The sequence below is a fragment of the Protopterus annectens genome, chromosome 3.part0 (genome assembly GCF_019279795.1).
Source record: "Protopterus annectens isolate FY-2018-M chromosome 3.part0, PAN1.0, whole genome shotgun sequence".
NCBI lineage: Eukaryota > Metazoa > Chordata > Ceratodontiformes > Protopteridae > Protopterus > Protopterus annectens.
Genome location: NC_056731.1, coordinates 1,021,859,918 through 1,021,878,474, shown reverse-complemented (window position 1 = coordinate 1,021,878,474; position 18,557 = coordinate 1,021,859,918).

Below are 18,557 nucleotides of genomic sequence, written 5' to 3'. Positions count from 1 at the left end.
AATTTATGAATTCCAAGAACCATTGGGAAAAGGAGTTGGTACCCGAGTAGTTTTCCCAGTTAATGGCAGGGTAGCTGAAATCACCCAGTATTAGGGTGTTTGGTTGTATCTTAATATTTTCCAGTATGTTTAGAAAGGTGTAGTGAGAATTTTGTGGCATGGTAAGGGATCTGTAACAAGCTACAATTTGGATTGCAGTCTTACCTAGTGTTAGTTGCACCTGGGGAATTTCAGATGCATTGTCTTGGGCAACTAGCCTGGAGGTGTGAATATCCTTGGTGAATATGGACACTCCTCCACCTTTAGTGTTTCGGTCTTGGTTTTGTGGCCGAAAAGTGTGGTAAGAGTTGTAGCCTGATATTGCAGGGGTGCTCTCTGGAGCCTTAAACCAGGTCTCAGTTACTGCACAGATATCAATGTTCGATGTGCCTCGAGAGAGTGCATTTTGAGGTTTAGACTTCTAGCATTGAGTAGCATTACCTTCAGATTTTGCATACTTTTATCTTTTATGGTGGTGGTTTAGTCCTTTGAACCTTGCCTAAAAAAGAAACTATAGGGATGGCAAGAGCTTCAGCCAGTAACCTGAATCCCAGGGTGACCGGTGCAGACCGTTTCTGGCAAAATATCGTGGTTTGTCGATCATGTCTTCCCAGGCAGACAGATACTGGATCCCCTTTGAATGACACCAGAAGCTTAGCCTATTGTTGAAGTCAGTCATTTTGTCCTTATACTGTGGTATCATTCTGGGCGAAGGCAGGAAGCTTCTCAGGGTTAGGGTCATACCTGCTTGGGCCACATGATCTGAGAGGTCTTCCATGTCTCTTTTCATATAATTTAGGGAGGTACGTCTCGAGTCATTCACTCCAGCATGGAAATTGACAGAGTCATATTTGTACTTGTTGTGGAGTGACTTGAGTGCATGCGTTATGTGGCAGATCCTGGCACCCGACAGGCAGCTGACTGTAATTTTCTCCTTGTTCAATCTGGTGAGTGGGACATCAGTGTGCCTGACTATAGAGTTACCTATGACTAAAGTATTTGGTATATTGTCTTGCCTTAGGGGCTGTTGTTGGGTGGCACACTGGTGTTGTGAGCTATGTGTCACTTTGGTTGTGATTGGTGTTTGTTTGCTTTTCAGCTTCGGAGGTCCTTGTTGCTTGGGCAGGTTAATGTTAACGGCCTCTGCATATGTGGGTTTAGTGTTGCTATGTGTGGGTCTTGATGGTGTGGGTTTTGAAGGGCTATGTGTTGCTTGTGGTGTAGTGCAGGTGTTAATCTTCTCCTCTTGACTGTCTAGCACAATCTTTGCTTTCAGTTTGGCTATGTAAGTGCATCTCTCGCAGGTTGTAGTGTTGGATGATAGGACGAGAGGGTTTTCTGTGTACATGAGGCAGTTGCCGCATTGCCCCAGTATGCCCAGATTCACCAGGTGGGCAGGAGAAATCACCGAAAGCTGACCCTTGGGCATGCCTGTTTAGGTGCTTTTTTTTGTAAAGTATAAGAGCTGTTTTCCGTTATCTTCGCAAGGTACTTTGCAATTATAGGCTGTTTAGTGCCTATGATTAATTTCTCCTTATTGACAAGAAAAGTTGAGTGCTTGTGTCAGTTTCAGGCTTCCTAGTGCTTTCCAGCAGGTTCTAGAGCAAGTGCTAGTCACAGGGGTTCAGATTTTAGTGCTACTACTGAGAAACCAGCTAGTTCTAAGAGAAAATTTGAAGAGCAGACTTTCTCACACCTGGAATAGTTTAACTGTAGCCTTGTGGTGCTGCATGATATGAAAAATGTGCACCACATGCGTTTTTAAGCCAGAAAGTTGAAAGGGATAGAAATCAGCCCAAAAAGGCTAATAAAATTACAATTACAGAGCTGGAAATCACTCCTCTAGTGTTAGATAGGCAGTACAATGCTCACCGCTCCCACTGGTAAGCAGAAGGACTTCCCCTCTACCACAGCAAGGTCTGAACACAAAGCCTGGGATCTGGACTGGCTAGGAATGGTGGGAAACGAGAAAACAAGATAGTATTTTTTTTTGTTAAAACAGGCTAAACAATGCAATAATACAGTAAATAAACACAGAAAAGGCTAACACACGAGTGTGCAGTCCTAAACAGTAAATGCAATTAAAACTCTACAAAACTAGCAGTTTAAAACCTTTTAAATGAAGCAAGGCAAGTGCACAGCTGAAAAATGATTTAAGAGGCAGTAACACAGCAGAATAAGTAGCTAGTCTACATATACAGAGAAGTCTATATATACAGAAAAGCAGCTAAAACACACAAACAATTCAGATGCAGTGCAACCTAGAACACTTGAGCTGCAGCAATATTGAGGCAAATACAGTTATAATAAATGCACTAAAATATACTCTATATTTCCAACATGTTTGGGAAGCACTGTCAGAACACAAGGTGATTCAGGCAATTTTTTTTGAAAGGGAGAAAGGAGGAGCAGAAGGTCTTCTCAGATGTTTTCTCTGTATTAGGTAGAATGAGCTAATGACACTAGACTGGGAGGAGTGTCCTAGATCAAATTTACAGTAAGGGCAGGCAACTGCAAAGCCACCAAGTATAACAACAACACACCAACAGGTAGGGAAGGTGGGGACCAATACTAAAGCTATTAGCCTACACTCTTTAGACAGTAAACACTACAGAAAGCCACAAAATGAAAGTTTTTAAACAGATAAAGGAGCAAAGAGACTTTAGAGAATGCTTTTAACTGCAAACAAATCAGTTACCCATGCAGATTAGTTAATAGCAATACAATACAGTAAAAACTATGCAGCAGGCAATAAAAAGTGCTATATATAAATTGCTAGAAACAATAATCAGTATAAATAAACCAAAAATACAGGATGCTTATTTATCTCAGATCAGAGTTGTAGTCAATGCCCCTCCTCCACTCTGCTCAGTGTGTATAGACAGAAATCCTCTCAAAGTTAGGGCTTAAATACCAGAAGATATAACCTTAGACAACATTTTTTTTTAAAAAAAGCACATTATTTTTCTTTTTTCATTATTTCAAAAAAGTCAAAGGTGGTACAAGAGAAATCAAAATTGCAACTACCACAAAATCAGAACATGGGAACCTTCAGGTTGTGCTTTTCTGGGACATAGCCCTTAATTGATGTGGTTTGCTTTTGATTCGGGGCCCAGTGTTCCAATCAGAATTCAACTGATCCAAATGAATCATGACATAGAAAATTACACGTCTGAGAATAAAAATAGTAAAAAGTATTTTGCTTTGGCGTCTGAAGCTTTATTGGAAAACCAGTTAACTTAGGAAATCTAAACAAAGTAAAACACATCTTAGAGCACTAAAGGCAGCTTTTTCCAATATAGATTACTGTGTACAAACAAAGTAAAGCTGTGCCACCAAGCTTAAAACCTAGTTTATAGACTCAAGCAATAAAATGTATAAAAACTGTAAAAACTCAGAGTGAAAATAAATACAACTGAATAAGCGCTTTCAACAGTCGCCTTCTTCAGATCCTGTTTTGTTAGTAGAACTTCCTGTTTTTAAAGATAATGATCTATTAATCTCATGGTCATCTCAGACGTCTCCATCCTTTGAGCAAAGTCTTTAAAGGGACCATCCCATTCACACCAGGAAATTTGTCAGCCTGTAAATCAGCAATCCATCCAGTCTCAATCATTTCTGTTCTGTTGAATATATCTCCTCCTCTAAAACTTTCTTCAATTACTTTCAAAGCATGAAAAACACTTATGATATGGGTACTTCGCAATATGTTGAGACAAAACATTAGATCTCTTGTGTAACCTAATGTGACTCAAGTGATGCAAAATGCATTCCTTGAAGGGTCTATTGGTCACGCCAACATAAACTCTATTACACAGACAGCAAATGGAAACATGTAAAACATTTTTAGTGTTGCAATCTGCATACACTCTGAGCCTGCATATTTTCAACGTAATCAGATGCTTGAATAAATAGCTGGAATTTATGCATTTTCTGCAGGAAAATGTACCACATCTCAAAGTAATTGATCTAATTCCAGATCCATGTTTTTCCTGGCACAATAACTTCTTTATTTCTTCTTATTCTTGAAGCAGAATATAGGCACCTTGCCATCTATAAGGGTAGTGTTATCATCACCTATCAGTATTTTATTTATTTATTTTTATTTTACATTTGTTGACCGGGAATGTCTGACTGAGCCAAAGCCCTTTTTCAGCAGAAGCCCGGGGAGAAAAGCTCCAGTACATACATATAGCATTTAGTCATTGATTACAGATATTATACACGTGGCATTTTTGAGAGTTTACAGATTACTTTTAGTCATCATACAAATATTATTTAAGTAGAAAAAATGTTAAAAACAGCTAGATTACAGCCATAACAATTTTTTAAAAAAAATAGTAGTTAGTATAACAACATAGGAGTAAAAAAAGTTTTTTTTTGCAATTTATCAAACAGGATACAGTATAAGTATAATGAAGAATTAGACTCTAATTAGGAAAGGTGAAGTCTAGAGTTTTCAATGAGGGTTTGAACAATTCCTCCTGATAACCTCATATACCTGTTGAAAATTGTTATTGATTGCAGACAGGGCCGGCCTTAGCTGAAATGGCACCCTAGGCAAAGTAGTACTCCGGCACCCCCTTAAGCCCCACCCATACCATACTCATGAAACACCCCTATAAACCACACCCACATGTAGGTCACTCCCCAAGAAAGCCACTCCAGTCATTTCCTTCAATTATTTAAATGCATAGGAAGAAAAGATACCTTGTAATATAGTTAAACTGCAAGTGAAGGTGGAATTTTTTTAATAAACCTGCTTTATCTGTTGCTCCTTCACACATTTTACTGTAAAAGTCATGCTCTCAGAAAATAGAAGCCCATGTGCCTTCTTTCAAAGAGATGCTTAAGGTAATCTACACAGTTTAATTTACTTTGGATAGGCGAGTCAGCCTTACAGCTCAGTGAAATTATTATAGCTACCTCTCTCCCCCATGTGTACAGTAGCTTAAACTAGAATAGCACAAACAGATAGCCATTTCCTAAACGATACGGTCTCGCAATGGAAACACACTTAGCATGACCAGTAAACTTCTGTCATTGAGACAGCATGAAACCCCACATTCTTAGAAAATGCATCTGGCCAGTGGAGGATTAGGTTTACTTTTGGGCAGTTTCTTAATTAGACTCCTTGCACACATTTTAGGGCAATGCATACATGAATTTGTTCTTTTATTCACCTTCCTGATTGTATTAAGTTATATTCCTTATAAAATACAGCACCACTTGTTAGAATGTGTTTTAAATTTGTAGTTTTAAACATTTTAATAAGCAATGAAACAAAATATAAACCAATGACAAAACTACCCATTTTAGAAAAATTGAACAATAAAAGGCAACCCCAGACTTCTGTCATTACAATTCACCAATATCACTAGATACAAAATCTCTACAGAAGTAAAATCACCGGAATTCCACAGTAAAGGAAATCTGTAACTAATAAAGATGATGCTACTGGCAAACAACTTTACATCTCAATGTTTCATCTACAAATTCAGTGCCTGTTGCCCTTATAGTAATCATCTATATTACATAGAATATTTGGTAAACTGGTAATATTGCAATAGAAATGACTGAAACCAACCAGTTCATAGTTCTCATACAAGCCATCTCATACAAAGTAGGAAACACTCAGGAGTGTAGAGCCCCTATTTCTCCTTATAATATACCAAATAATCTGCAGTCATATGGGTACTGCAATATCAGAACTTCTGCTAAGTCAGTACTTCATCTATATGGTGTGGAAGTAGAAGCACACAGCCTTCTGCATCAAAAGTGATTATGCTACTAACACTGCTTTCAGATTCTACAACAGTGTGCCATTTGATAAAACAGTTGCACATTGAAAACAGACTTGGCACTAACAGCAATAGCCACTTGCTAAACAGTACAGCCTCACAATGAAAACAGGCTTAGCATGAGCAGTAAACTTAATCCATCTGGAAAGTGGAGAATTAAGTTTACCTTTGGGCTGTTTTCAAACTACAGGCTCCTTGAACACATTTTTATGGCCATGAATAACCGTATGTGTTCTTTGATTCACCTTCCTGATTGTAATAAATTATATTCCTTGCACAATACAGCACCAGTTGTTAGCAAGTTTTAAATTTGTAATTTTTAACATTTTTCCAGCAAGCAACGAAACAAAATGCATGACCCAATAATGCCAAAACTTCCCATTTCAGAACATTGTAACCATAAAAGGCCACTCAAACTAATCCACCAGTGTCAATCATAAGCACAATCTCTGCAGAAGTAAAATTCATCCGAATAATTCTACATTAATGAGATTTGTAAATAATGAAGAGGTTGTTACTGGCAAACAACTTTACATTCCAATGCTTCATCTACAAATTCAGTTCCTGCTGCCCTTGACAAAGTAATTGCTTACTTTACATTAAAAAAACTGGTAATAGGGAATGACTGAGAAACTGACAACTAGGCATCTTATAGAAAAGAGGACACTCAGGAATGCAGACCCCTATCCCCCCTTAAAATGCACCAAATAACCAGCAACTAAGGCATTATATACCATACCTCCATACCTCTCAGTACAAGAAAGCTGAACAAAGCCTAAAATATTGGGGAGGGGGAGCAAAGGCCACAAAAAGAGGGACAAATTAAAATATTGCTTTTACAGACTTACAAGCATTTGTCTTAGTATGCATTTTCTGAAGGAAATGAGGGCTGAAACTCAAATGTTTGGCATTTAGTTATTTCAATCCTCAGTGATTTGCCAGAAAACCATAAGTTTTATGAGGAATAGGCCAAAAATATAAGTAAAAAATCTGGGCAGTTGAGAGGTATGCATACCTCTCAACCTCTTAGTGCAAAAAATCTGGACAGAGCCTAAAATAATGTGGATACAATGGCCAAAAAATAGAGAGTTTTGCTTGCAGCACTAGTGACTTCAGTCCTCCCTGATTTGCCAGAAAACCACAAATTATGAGAAACAGACAAGCTATAATGCTTAACCTGGATACTTGAGAGGGGACCTCATTTTTTGTATGTTTTCCAAATTACTGGTAAATCTTTCAAGACTGTAGTTACAGCACTAATGCAAAACCTGTCAGCCTTCTATCAACTTTCTAAGTTTGTAAGAGCAATATTTTAAAAGTTTTCCTATTTTAGGGCCATTATCCCACTTTATGGCTTAGTCCAGATTTCTTGGTCTAAGAAGTTGAGAGGTATCCAGTGTGAGTGATACACACACACACACACACACACACACACACACACACACACACACACACACACACACACACACACTAGTCCAGATTTCTTGTTCTAAGAAGTTGAGAGGTATCCAGTATGAGTGATACACACACACACACTAGTCCAGATTTCTTGCTCTAAGAAGTTGAGAGGTATCCAGTATGAGTGATACACACACACACACATACACTAGTTCTGATTTCTTGCTCTAAGAAGTTGAGAGGTATTCAGTATGAGTGATACACACACACACACACACACACACACACACACACACACACACACACACACACACACACACGTCCAGATTTCTTGCTCTAAGAAGTTGAGAGGTATTCAGTATGAGTGATACACACACACACACACACACACACACACACACACACACACACACACACACACACACACACACCTTCCCTTTCATACAGCAACTAATGACTACTTTAAATTCTACACACTCCAATTCTGCTCTCATACAAAACACAAGCACTTCTCTCATACAAAAATGAGAGAAACTCCTAGTTCAAAGTAAGCACACACCTACCTTGTCTGTTCTGCTACAGCAGCACACACATACAGCGACTCTCTCACAAAGCAACACACACACACACCTACTCTCTTGCACAGCAACAAAGACTCTCAAAGGAATGAACGGCTAGTTTAAATTCCATATATACACACAAACACACACACACACACCTACTATCACACAGTAACATACACACACTTTATATCTCATACAGACAGAACAAATTTAAATTTCATACACATATGTATATACCCACACACATTCTTTCTCATACAGAACTAAACAGTTTAGATTACACATAAACGCATACACTTACCTTCTTTATAATCCAAACGGCCACACACGGAGACACAAACAACTCTTCTTTTGAACTGCTGGCTTAAATTAAGCGCGTAACTGCAGAATCCATTTGGATGACGTTGGCGTCATGACGCATGCAGAAGATTCTTACACTACACCTGCAACTATAAGTGGGAGGGTGCTAGCCTCGCCTCCCCAACCCTCCGCACGCAAGTTTCTCCTTAAAGGAGAAGATTCTTGCACTACACCTGCAGCTGTAAGTGGGAGGGTGCTAGCCTCGCCTCCCCCACCCTCCGCCCTCTAGTTCCAGCGCCAAGAAGAGCCCGAACTTTATGTTAATTAAAAAAATAAGCAAGTAAGTGTGTAACGCGCCCTTTACGAGGCTAGCCTGTATGGCACCCTAGGCGGTTGCCTAGTTCGCCTATGCCTAAGGCTGGCCGTGATTGCGGAATGCAACATTAAGAATGTTCTGCTAACAAAACAGGATCTGAAGAAGGCAACCGCCGAAAGCATTTATCCACTTGAATTTATTTTAACTCTGAGTTTTTCCAGTATTTTATACAGTTTATTGTTTGAGTCTATTAAACAAGTTTTTAACCTTCGCCATGGTGGCACAGCTTTACTTTGTTTGCACAAAAAATTATGCTGATATCTAAAACCTTGATAAACCGTGTATCAAACATTAATGGATTAATTGAGAAATCAAGAGTGCCATACTCAGTTTTATTGTGGTTAAAATATAAAAACTATATAAGAATTAATGTATTTATTCTATTCAGCATTTGTTTATTGAGATAGTCTTTTTCAGAATATTAACAGAGAACAGGAAAAAAAGCTTCACATTCATAGGCAATTATTAAGCAATAACCGGTGACGTGGTGTGTTACATTGAAGATTTACCCCTGGTTGGCATGGTTTAGTCATGAGGGTGAAGCCCAAGCAATTAAATAAAGCCGACAGAAGGGTAAATTTCAATATACCACAACCACAGAGTCGGTTATTGCTGTTATACATTGACATTATTTAAGGAAAAAAAATACTTACTTTTCTTAAATAATGGGCCAGATTCAGGAAGCCTCCGTGTAAGAGTTATAACTCTTACACGGAGGCTGCAGTTAAACTGTGTGATGTCAGCATGTCATGCATATGCATGAGGTGCATGAGGCATGCTGAATCACACTAGTAACTCTTACACGGTCCGTGTAAGAGAGTAGGGGGCGTGTCTGTAGGCTAAGCCCTGCAAGCGGACACGCCCCCGGAAGACTAGAATGGCTGAAAGTAAACAGCCACGAGAAAGGCCATGAAAATGTGAATAAACACACTACACAACACATGCCCCAATAGACGATCACTGTATAAAGTGAAGAGATGTTATAAAATTAAATTAAAACCTTTTTATTTATATTTTTTTAAACCCGTAAATGTTTGCTACTGTGTGTGGCTGGGTGTGCTACTAGCGCAATCACAGTTAGCAGTCAGTGGAAAAGGATATAAGAACTAAATATGCAAAGTAAGCCAAGAAATAATAGCTTAGCGGTAGAGTTGCCGGCCTAAGAGTAGGCAGGCAGGGTTCGAGCCCCTACAACAACCTTTTTTTTTTTGTAAATAAGCACTAAAAAGCCCCCTGACAGTATTGTACAAATGTAAATGTATTCCCTTTTGTAAAATGGAATGAAATAGAGCATATATTTTGAAGTAACATAATAATAAAAATAGTCAGAAATGTACTGATAGCTAAGCTGTTGTGAAACAGAGTGCCCGTAGCTGAGTAGTGTTTCAAAAGCTGCAAACTGCATGCCCGTTGCCAAGCTGCAGTTAGACAGACTGAAACTGTGTGCAATTAGCTTAACATGTGTGTCAGTAGCCAATTAGGATTTATCCCAGCGCACCGTTTGCGCGCGCTCCACAAGCTAACTGCCAGTGCGCATGCGTTACCTCAGCGCAAACGGCGCAGACCAGGTTTAAAGTGCTTAAAAGTGCTTTTGGCATGTTTCATTGACAGGTCCTCAACTCATTCCTGTCAGGAAAATGAAAAATAAGTTGCCAGATTCGAACCCAGGATACCATGCACTAGAGTCAAGGAACTAAACCACCAAGCCATGACAGCAATACCTAGAAATGCAGAAATAGCATATATATGGGATAAAACCCAGAATGGAGCATGAGAAAGCATTTTCAGTGAAGTAGATACAATTCCAAAACGGCCAGTCAGAGAAATGTGCGGGAAAAGCGGCATATATAAGCCCCATAGGCGGGAATACACAGCATAACTGATTGTAGAACAGACTTGCAGTCAGCATGAGTGGAGTAGGTGAGGGACGTTGCTTTCGAGCACAGCGTTGGGGCGTTGAGGAGTCCAGATACATGGACTGGCTCCTTGTCCATAATCACGAGGCCCAACTCATGCAGGGCCAGGTCTCATGGGGAGTATATAGGGCAGAGGCGTGGGACCAGTTGGCTCGTGATCTGACCAGTGCTACTGGCATTCCACGCACTGGTGAGCAGGTCCGTCACCACCATGCGGACCTAAAGAGACGCAAGCAGGACCAATTGAACCGTTGGATCCAGGAGGCCCGGCAAATGCCCAACGCCCCACTACTGAGTAAGTCACATTTTACTCATGTATGTAAGGATTTCAACCAGCTGATACCATGGAGATGTGTAGTCCAATATTATTCCCTTTGTATTACAGCTGCAGGTGTCCGCTCTGCGAATCGTGAGATGCACGCCAGAAGGCTGATGCGGCTGCGCCACCATGCAGGTTAGTAACCCCACCCAGTACTTGTAAATAAATATTATTATGTACCATGTATCAGAACAGTGCAGTGTATTGATTAAAAGTAATATAATGTGCAAGCAGGAATTGAAAGTCTGCAGGTATGGCTGCAACAAGTTCATCAGTATGCAAGTGTAACTGGAAATATAATTGATAGAATTAAACAGTGCTGTAATACAGATGTCCCATCATTAATTAAATATACTGTAACCTGCAGTAGTCTCAAGAGTACAGCTTCAGAATCTGAGGTAGTCACATGTGAGATATATCCCCTGTTCAAATGCTGAATCATGACAGAAGTGAGGCTGTTGGAAAGTGTTTGAATCACCACAGGTCTAATATGTGAACAAAGCCTAGAAGTACCAACCTGAACTGTGAAGTTGCAGAATGTGTGAGAGTGACAGAAAGGCTCATGTATGAATAAATAAAGTAGTAATAACCCCTGAATATATAAGCCTCAGTGTGTTTCTACAGAACTAAATGCATGTGGGAAGTACAAATTAACATCCCAAACTGATTTCAGTGTGTCTGAATCTGGAATGTCTAGCTCAAAATCTGTATATGGTGATAACAGTAAACAATTTGCAGATAGAATGAATGATTATCTGACAGACTAAACAGCCATAGTTGTCCCCTGTCCTGTCATCAAAGTGTAGCAGGATGATGTATCTGATCAAATTCAAAATAAGTAGGATAGTGATGTATGTGTAACAGGTGTAGCATGACAGTCAAATAAAGATTATTTTGAAACATCAGCCTCAACTTAATTGTGTACCTATGAGAAATGTGAATCAATGTGTAACATATGAATGTGTCATCACTTTCTATCCCCACCCAACCCTATAATTCCATATAACAACATCCACTAAATAATGGTATGTGAACATTTCATTAATCATGGACATTTGTCCGTTTCAAACATATATGCATGTCTGTTCGTGCATGTGCCCTGTTCATACCTGCAAATCTGATGGCCTGTTGCCATTAATCAACCCTGCATGTCGTTTGACTGTGTTTTGCTGTTCAAATAATGCATGTGATATTGATATGCCCCTTGTTCAATGGTGTTCATATCTGGGTGTTTGTTTGATGGGAATACCAATGCATGCTGTTACAACTAATCTGAATGGAATAAAATGCCACTAACCCAAACTAACATAACTACTCTCAAACCTAGAACGCTTGGGAAGGCAGGTCCCAGCGGACCCACCTCTCCCACCTCAGCTGGCGACTGCACCTGGCACTAGTGCGCAGGCCGGACCCCCGTCCGGTGGCCGTGTGCCACCTTCGGGTGGAAGGGGGGCAGGGGATGGGGGTCGTTGCTCCTCTGCAAGTGTGGCCGGAGGGGTTCGTCCACTCAGCCTCCGCGGTGTCCGGTCTGTGGTGCGAACGGAGAGCCAAGACACTGTTCTTGGACCCCTACGCCAGCTTGAGGCTCGTGTGGCACAGCTAACGGCCCGGCCGTTGCCCGCCTACACAGCCCCAGCACAGCCCGTCCTGGGCTGTGAAGGAACAGTGGCAACTGCCTATGGGTGGGGATATCAGTTCCACTGTTGCCATCTGTGGGCTCGTGCATCTCGGATATCCCAACCTCCGTCCCGTCAATTGTGTAACCCCCACGTGTGTCATACACCCCCTGTATGCGTCTTGTCTGTCTTGTCTGTTAACCTACCCAACCTACCTCCCCAGCTTTACCTAATTCCTTCACCTGTCATACCACTCTCACCTGTAACAAAAAAAGGGTACTCTGTCCCACAAAAAAATTACGCCCCATACATAGCTGTCCATGTCGCACACATGTCCGCTGGACATCTAAACTGTTAATTACAATTGGCTGTACAACAAATATTAATGTTGTCCTGACACCTCTCTCAGAGGTGGAAGGTTTCAAATGTCTCACCAAAATACATAGAAATATACAGCTGTTGCTGCAAAAGACATGGGCATCTATGGGCCTTACCTACACCCTTCCTGCAAATCCCACTCTTCTTTCCCTACTGTCTTACCCTCTTTGTGCCCCCTTTTTCAACACTTTCCTGTCACCCCTTTTTCTTTTCTTTCAAAGAAAATAGGGGTGTCTTGTGTTAGCGGAGCTCACCGCCAGTCTTGCGTGAGCTCAGCGCAAACGAACATACCTGGTTTAAAGTGCTTAAAAGTGCCTTTATGGCACTTTGATTGACAGGTCCTGTACTCAGTTTGAAAGTTTGCTAAGAAAAATAAATTCCCACTGTCAGTCTCGAACCCAGGACCTTGGTAACATTAGTCTGTATGACCTACCACTAAGCCACGCCTGCTTTACAAGAACACAGTGCTAAAATAAATATAACATGTAATAGTAGGAATCAGTATAAAGGCAATATAGGAGATGTACTATCCAAAGCATGTCAGGTAGAGTTGTAATGGCCAAATTACTGGATTCCCATACTAGTTCAGTGTGAACAGAAACAGCACTGCTACCTGTTAGCTTGTACATAATAATGTAAGGTAATGTACATATGTGAAGGTATGTATATCTACACATACATATATATAAATATATATTAATACATATGAAATATAATCGTAGGTCTCAGTAGCCATACACACTCACTACAGGAAAAAGTTAACATAATTGCTGCAACCTGAATCTGCAACACAGCCTGACCCCTGTGTGACCTACTTACCCTTCTAACTGCTTACAGGTGGCCTCAGCACTTTGATTGACAGGTCCTGTACTCAGTTGGAAAGTTTGCAAAGTAAAAATTCCCACTGTCAGTCTCGAAACCAGGACCTAGGTAACATTAGTCTGTTTGACCTACCACTAAGCCATGCCTGCTTTGGAAGAACACACTGCTAAAATAAATATAACATGTAATAGTAGGAATCAGTATAAAGGTAATATAGGAGATGTACTATCCAAAGCATGTTTGGTAGAGTTTTAATGGCCAAATGACTGGATTTCCATACTAGTTCAGTGTGAGCAGAAACAGCCCTGCTACCTGTTAGCTTGTACATAATAATGTAAGGTAATGTACATATGTGAAGGTATGTATATCTACACATACATATATATAAATATATATTAATACATATGAAATATAGTTGTAGGTCTCAGTAGCCATACACACTCACTACAGGAAACAGTGAAGATATATGCAGCAACCAGAATCTGCAACACAGCCTGGCTCCTGTGAGACCTACTAAGCCCTTTAACTGCTTAAAGGTGCCTCCAGCACTGTGATTGATAGGCCCTATACTCAACTCAAAAGCAGAATATGAGCATACTAGTAGGCCCTACCACAAGACCATTGTAACACTAGTCTGTATGACCTACCACTAAGCCATGACTCTCATACAGGAATATAGTGCTAAATAAGTGGAACATGTAATAGTAGGAATGAAGATAAAGGCAATATAGTATGTCTACTACCCAAAGCATGTCAGGCAGACTTTTATAGTCCCAATTACTGGATTCCCATACTAGAGTAGTGTTAACGGAAACAGCCCTGCTAATTGTTAGCTTGTACCCAATAATGTCAGCTAATGTACATATATGAAAGTATGTATATGTACACAGATATATATATATATATATATATATATATATATATATATATATATATATATTTATATAGCAATACATATGACATATAGTTGTAGGTGTCAGTATGCATACACACTCACTACAGGGAACAGGCAAGATAAATGCAGCAACCTGAATCTACAACACAGCATGAAGCATGGGAGATGTACTAACCTTCACACTCACAGAACACTGTCAACAGCATACCAGCATGGTCCACGCCCTACAATCTGAAAGGGCAACGCCTATCTCACATACCCTTTTATAGCAGTGTCCTGAAATCACAGTGAGACATGCAATTAGTACACACCCAGCTGCTTGCAATTAGCAAATGCTGCCTTACAATTGGTGCAGAGGCCATCACATGGACCTATGCAGATACCTACAAAAGTATTCAGTACCCACACTCCACTCATGCAATACAGTCATTGCACAAACCTAATGAGAAAGAGAGAGACAGAGAGAGAAGACAAAATATACAGACAGCCAACAGCAGCAGCAGCAGCAGCAACAGCAGCAAAATTCAAGCAGCACGAGTGACACACCAAAAGCTGCCACAAACACAGGTAATGCAAAGTAGCAGGTTAATCCTGTGCATACTGTGACACCTCCAAATGTATCATAGTTCACTATCTATAGGTATGTCCATGAGATAGGTTGTGTGTAGATAGTCATGAAATATAAACATATGTAATATTGTTGTACATGTGGGCCATAACTAACACTCCCATAGCTTAGAACACAAGGCCAGTTGTGCATATGATGCAGTAGTTCCCAGGGTCAGTAGAGGTTCCTCCTCATTGGTGTGGGACCACTGTGTATGTATGGCACTGTTCAGGTACATATCCTGTAGTATGGCCAGGGATTAATATCAGTCTGTCATGTGGTGCTATGTCCTCCAGGGGTGAATGTAGCACACATCCAGGGATACCATTTCGTAACAGTGATGATATGTGTTCTGCAATGATGAGGGTGGCTCTCACCTGGACATGTGAGAGGATAGGGAGGTTACAGTCATCTGGGATAACTAATAACACGTGTGTAGGACAATGGGGGTACCTGCACCTAAACTGTCTGCAACATTGTTGGCAATATCTGTGCATTTGGTGAATGTGAAGCATCTTAACACTGCAGACAACAGATGCCTTCCCATCATGTGAATCTGCCCTGTGCTGCAGTAGCCTCCTACTATTGTTATACAATATGCCTGTATCTGTAGTCCACTGGACAGGATTAATAAGTGGTGTGCAGTTGTTCTGGGTTAGATAACTGTGTGCACAGTACATGCAGTATGTGGGATGTCTGTGGTAAGCATATGCAAAGGTGCCCTGGGCAGATATCCCTGTACGAACCTATGGACCTATGTCTCTTTTTCACCATTGGCCCTATGTGCTGTCAATCACCAATGTAATCTCAATACCTCGGTAGCATGTGCAGAGGTCAGTTGTCAGTCACCTCTATGGTACAGTTGTCGAATATGTGTGTCATGTAGTAATGTCACAGCTGCCACATGTACACAGTCAACCCTATCCCTACCCATTGATGTACATCACATGTATGAGATGGAAACACATGGCCAAACTGTAACAGCAACATACAAGTCAGTCAGATGCATGGACACATATGACTCAGTCATTGTCCATGCCACCACAGCTGATGTGGGATGTCGCTCACTGGGATCGTGATAGGGAACATGGAAGGGATCACTGAGCAAGTGACACAGGCTGGTAGACCCCTGACCTTGGTTGGCATCAGACCCTCACCAGGGATTCCGACAAATTACTGAATGCTAATGAATAAGTGTATCTACAACACCATAGCTGAATGGTTCTTAGCATGCAGTCACTGCATTGCTATGGAATACTGTCTTACCACTCCCACAAAAGGTGAGAACATGCAGCTCCTGTACATTAACAACATGTAGACTTTATGCCCCAGACCAGGTGTGCATCCCTCACTACTAGGCTGATAGCATCTACATCTCACACTGTATATACACATCCCACATGCAGCATCTGCACAGAAGACCACGGTCATAATGTTACCCTGTGCAAATACCATGTATTCACATGTGGCAGGCATCACACATGGTAACTATTGAAAGTCTCAGGTACATATGTGTATTTGGCACACACATACATCATGTGTTCATTGCCATAACCAGTGTAATCAATGTCATGCATTATTGTGAGGGACAACCCACACACATGGGCATTCTGTGTGTGCACAACACACATGGCATGTCTGTAATCAAACGCCATACATAATTGTGATATCGTTTAGAAATGGGTATGTGCATCCTGTAGTGTGTTTTCCCAGTTGCCAAAAGGGATGTTTCTTTCATACACACTTACCCCCCTTCACACACACTTGCCACCTGCTGGATTCAAACCCCTACCTAACTATGTTATGACACTAGAGACGGACGCATTAGCGCAGCGCGCTATTCGCATTACTGGGGAATGTCTTTTCCCCGATATACTTTTAGGGTGCTGACATCATCAGAGTTTAGAAAGTGGAATGATCATCCTGTTGCCAAACTGTTTCCCAGTTGCCAAAAGGGATGTTTCTTTCATACACACTTACACACACACTTACCCCCTTCACACACACTTGCCACCTGCTGGATTCAAACCCCTACCTAACTATGTTATGACACTAGAGACGGACGCATTAGCACAGCGCGCTATTCGGATTACTGAGAGAATCTTTTTCTCCAATATACTTATAGGGTGCTTACATGATCAGTGTCTAGAAAGGGGGATGAGCATCCTCTGGTGTGTTTTCACATTTGCTAGGGGTAACATTTGGACCAAGTGTGTGAGCATGCCCAGTTCAGCCTTCCTGTGGCATGTTGTGTGAAAGATGTCTCATTTATCTAAGTGTGTGAGCATGCCCAGTGTGGGCTTTACATATGTTGAACTCTGCAGCCCATCACATTTGTGGATGAGTGTGACCTTCAACAAATACCTCCAGTTTATGGTTGTGTGTTCTGTGCCATGTTGTGTAGTTACTGTCGAATGCTTTGTGTGTGAACAAAACTGGGAGTATACTGTGCCTGCAGGTTTTGCATGGGATACTTTGCACACAATTGTCAACATCCGTTCATACTGACCTAACACTGTAGCACTGTCTAGTGTAGTGTTTCAGTACTTTCACTGTGGTGGTCAGTATCCTGGGCTTCAGTCCTATCACTGATTTACATTTTCATAGTGTGCACAACAGGCTGGTTAGGGTCCAGTTGTGCACATCTGCACAAAGGCAGTGCCTCTACAGACCCTGTTAATTGCTGCCCCATAAGCTTAACAAGTGTAGTCTGCAAATCTATGGAGAGGATCATAATTGAGCTCATAAACAAAGATATAGGGGACATGCAGACATTGTAACCATCCCATTTTGGCTTGGTCAGGGGCAGATCATGCCTTTTGTACTGTGTTGACATCTTCAAATTGGTCACTTAGGCCATTGTTGGGGAAAGGCAGTCCATACAGCCTACCTTGGCCTTGCTAACACTTTCAACACAATACCCCACTCAGGTATTGTGGAAAACCCTATCAACTGAAATGTAAACCCATATGTCACAAGATGGGTTGCAAACTGGCTTAAGGACGGGACCCACAGGGTTAGAGTTGCTGGCACTATGTTAGACTCCAGGCTGGTCACAGGTGGTGTCACACAGGGCTCAGTCCTTGGCCCCCTATTGTTTGTTATCTACTTCTCAGAAGTACAGGCCAACATGGGAGGACTTTGGCTGACAAAGTTTGCAGATGACTGCACACTGGGTGCCATAGTGGACAGTGCATCAGACACGGATATCCTTCAGAAGGGACTCACGGACACTGATAGCTGGTGCCAGAGCCATGGCCTGAAGTCAACTTGCAAAACATGTGTAGTCATACCCTTCAGGGAAAGCAAGGTAACCCCAAGCTACCATATAGGTGGCAATCCTCTAAGCACAGAGGAGGTTATCATGGACCTGGGGACCCAGGTTGACAGTCACTGTTCTGATGACACTCACATTGCTAAAGTGGCTAGTAGGACCTTCTACATTGTCCACATGATCAGGAAGGGATCCACATCCAGATCTAGTGGGTCATTGTTCCCCTGTACTCTTCACTTATCGGACCGGTGAT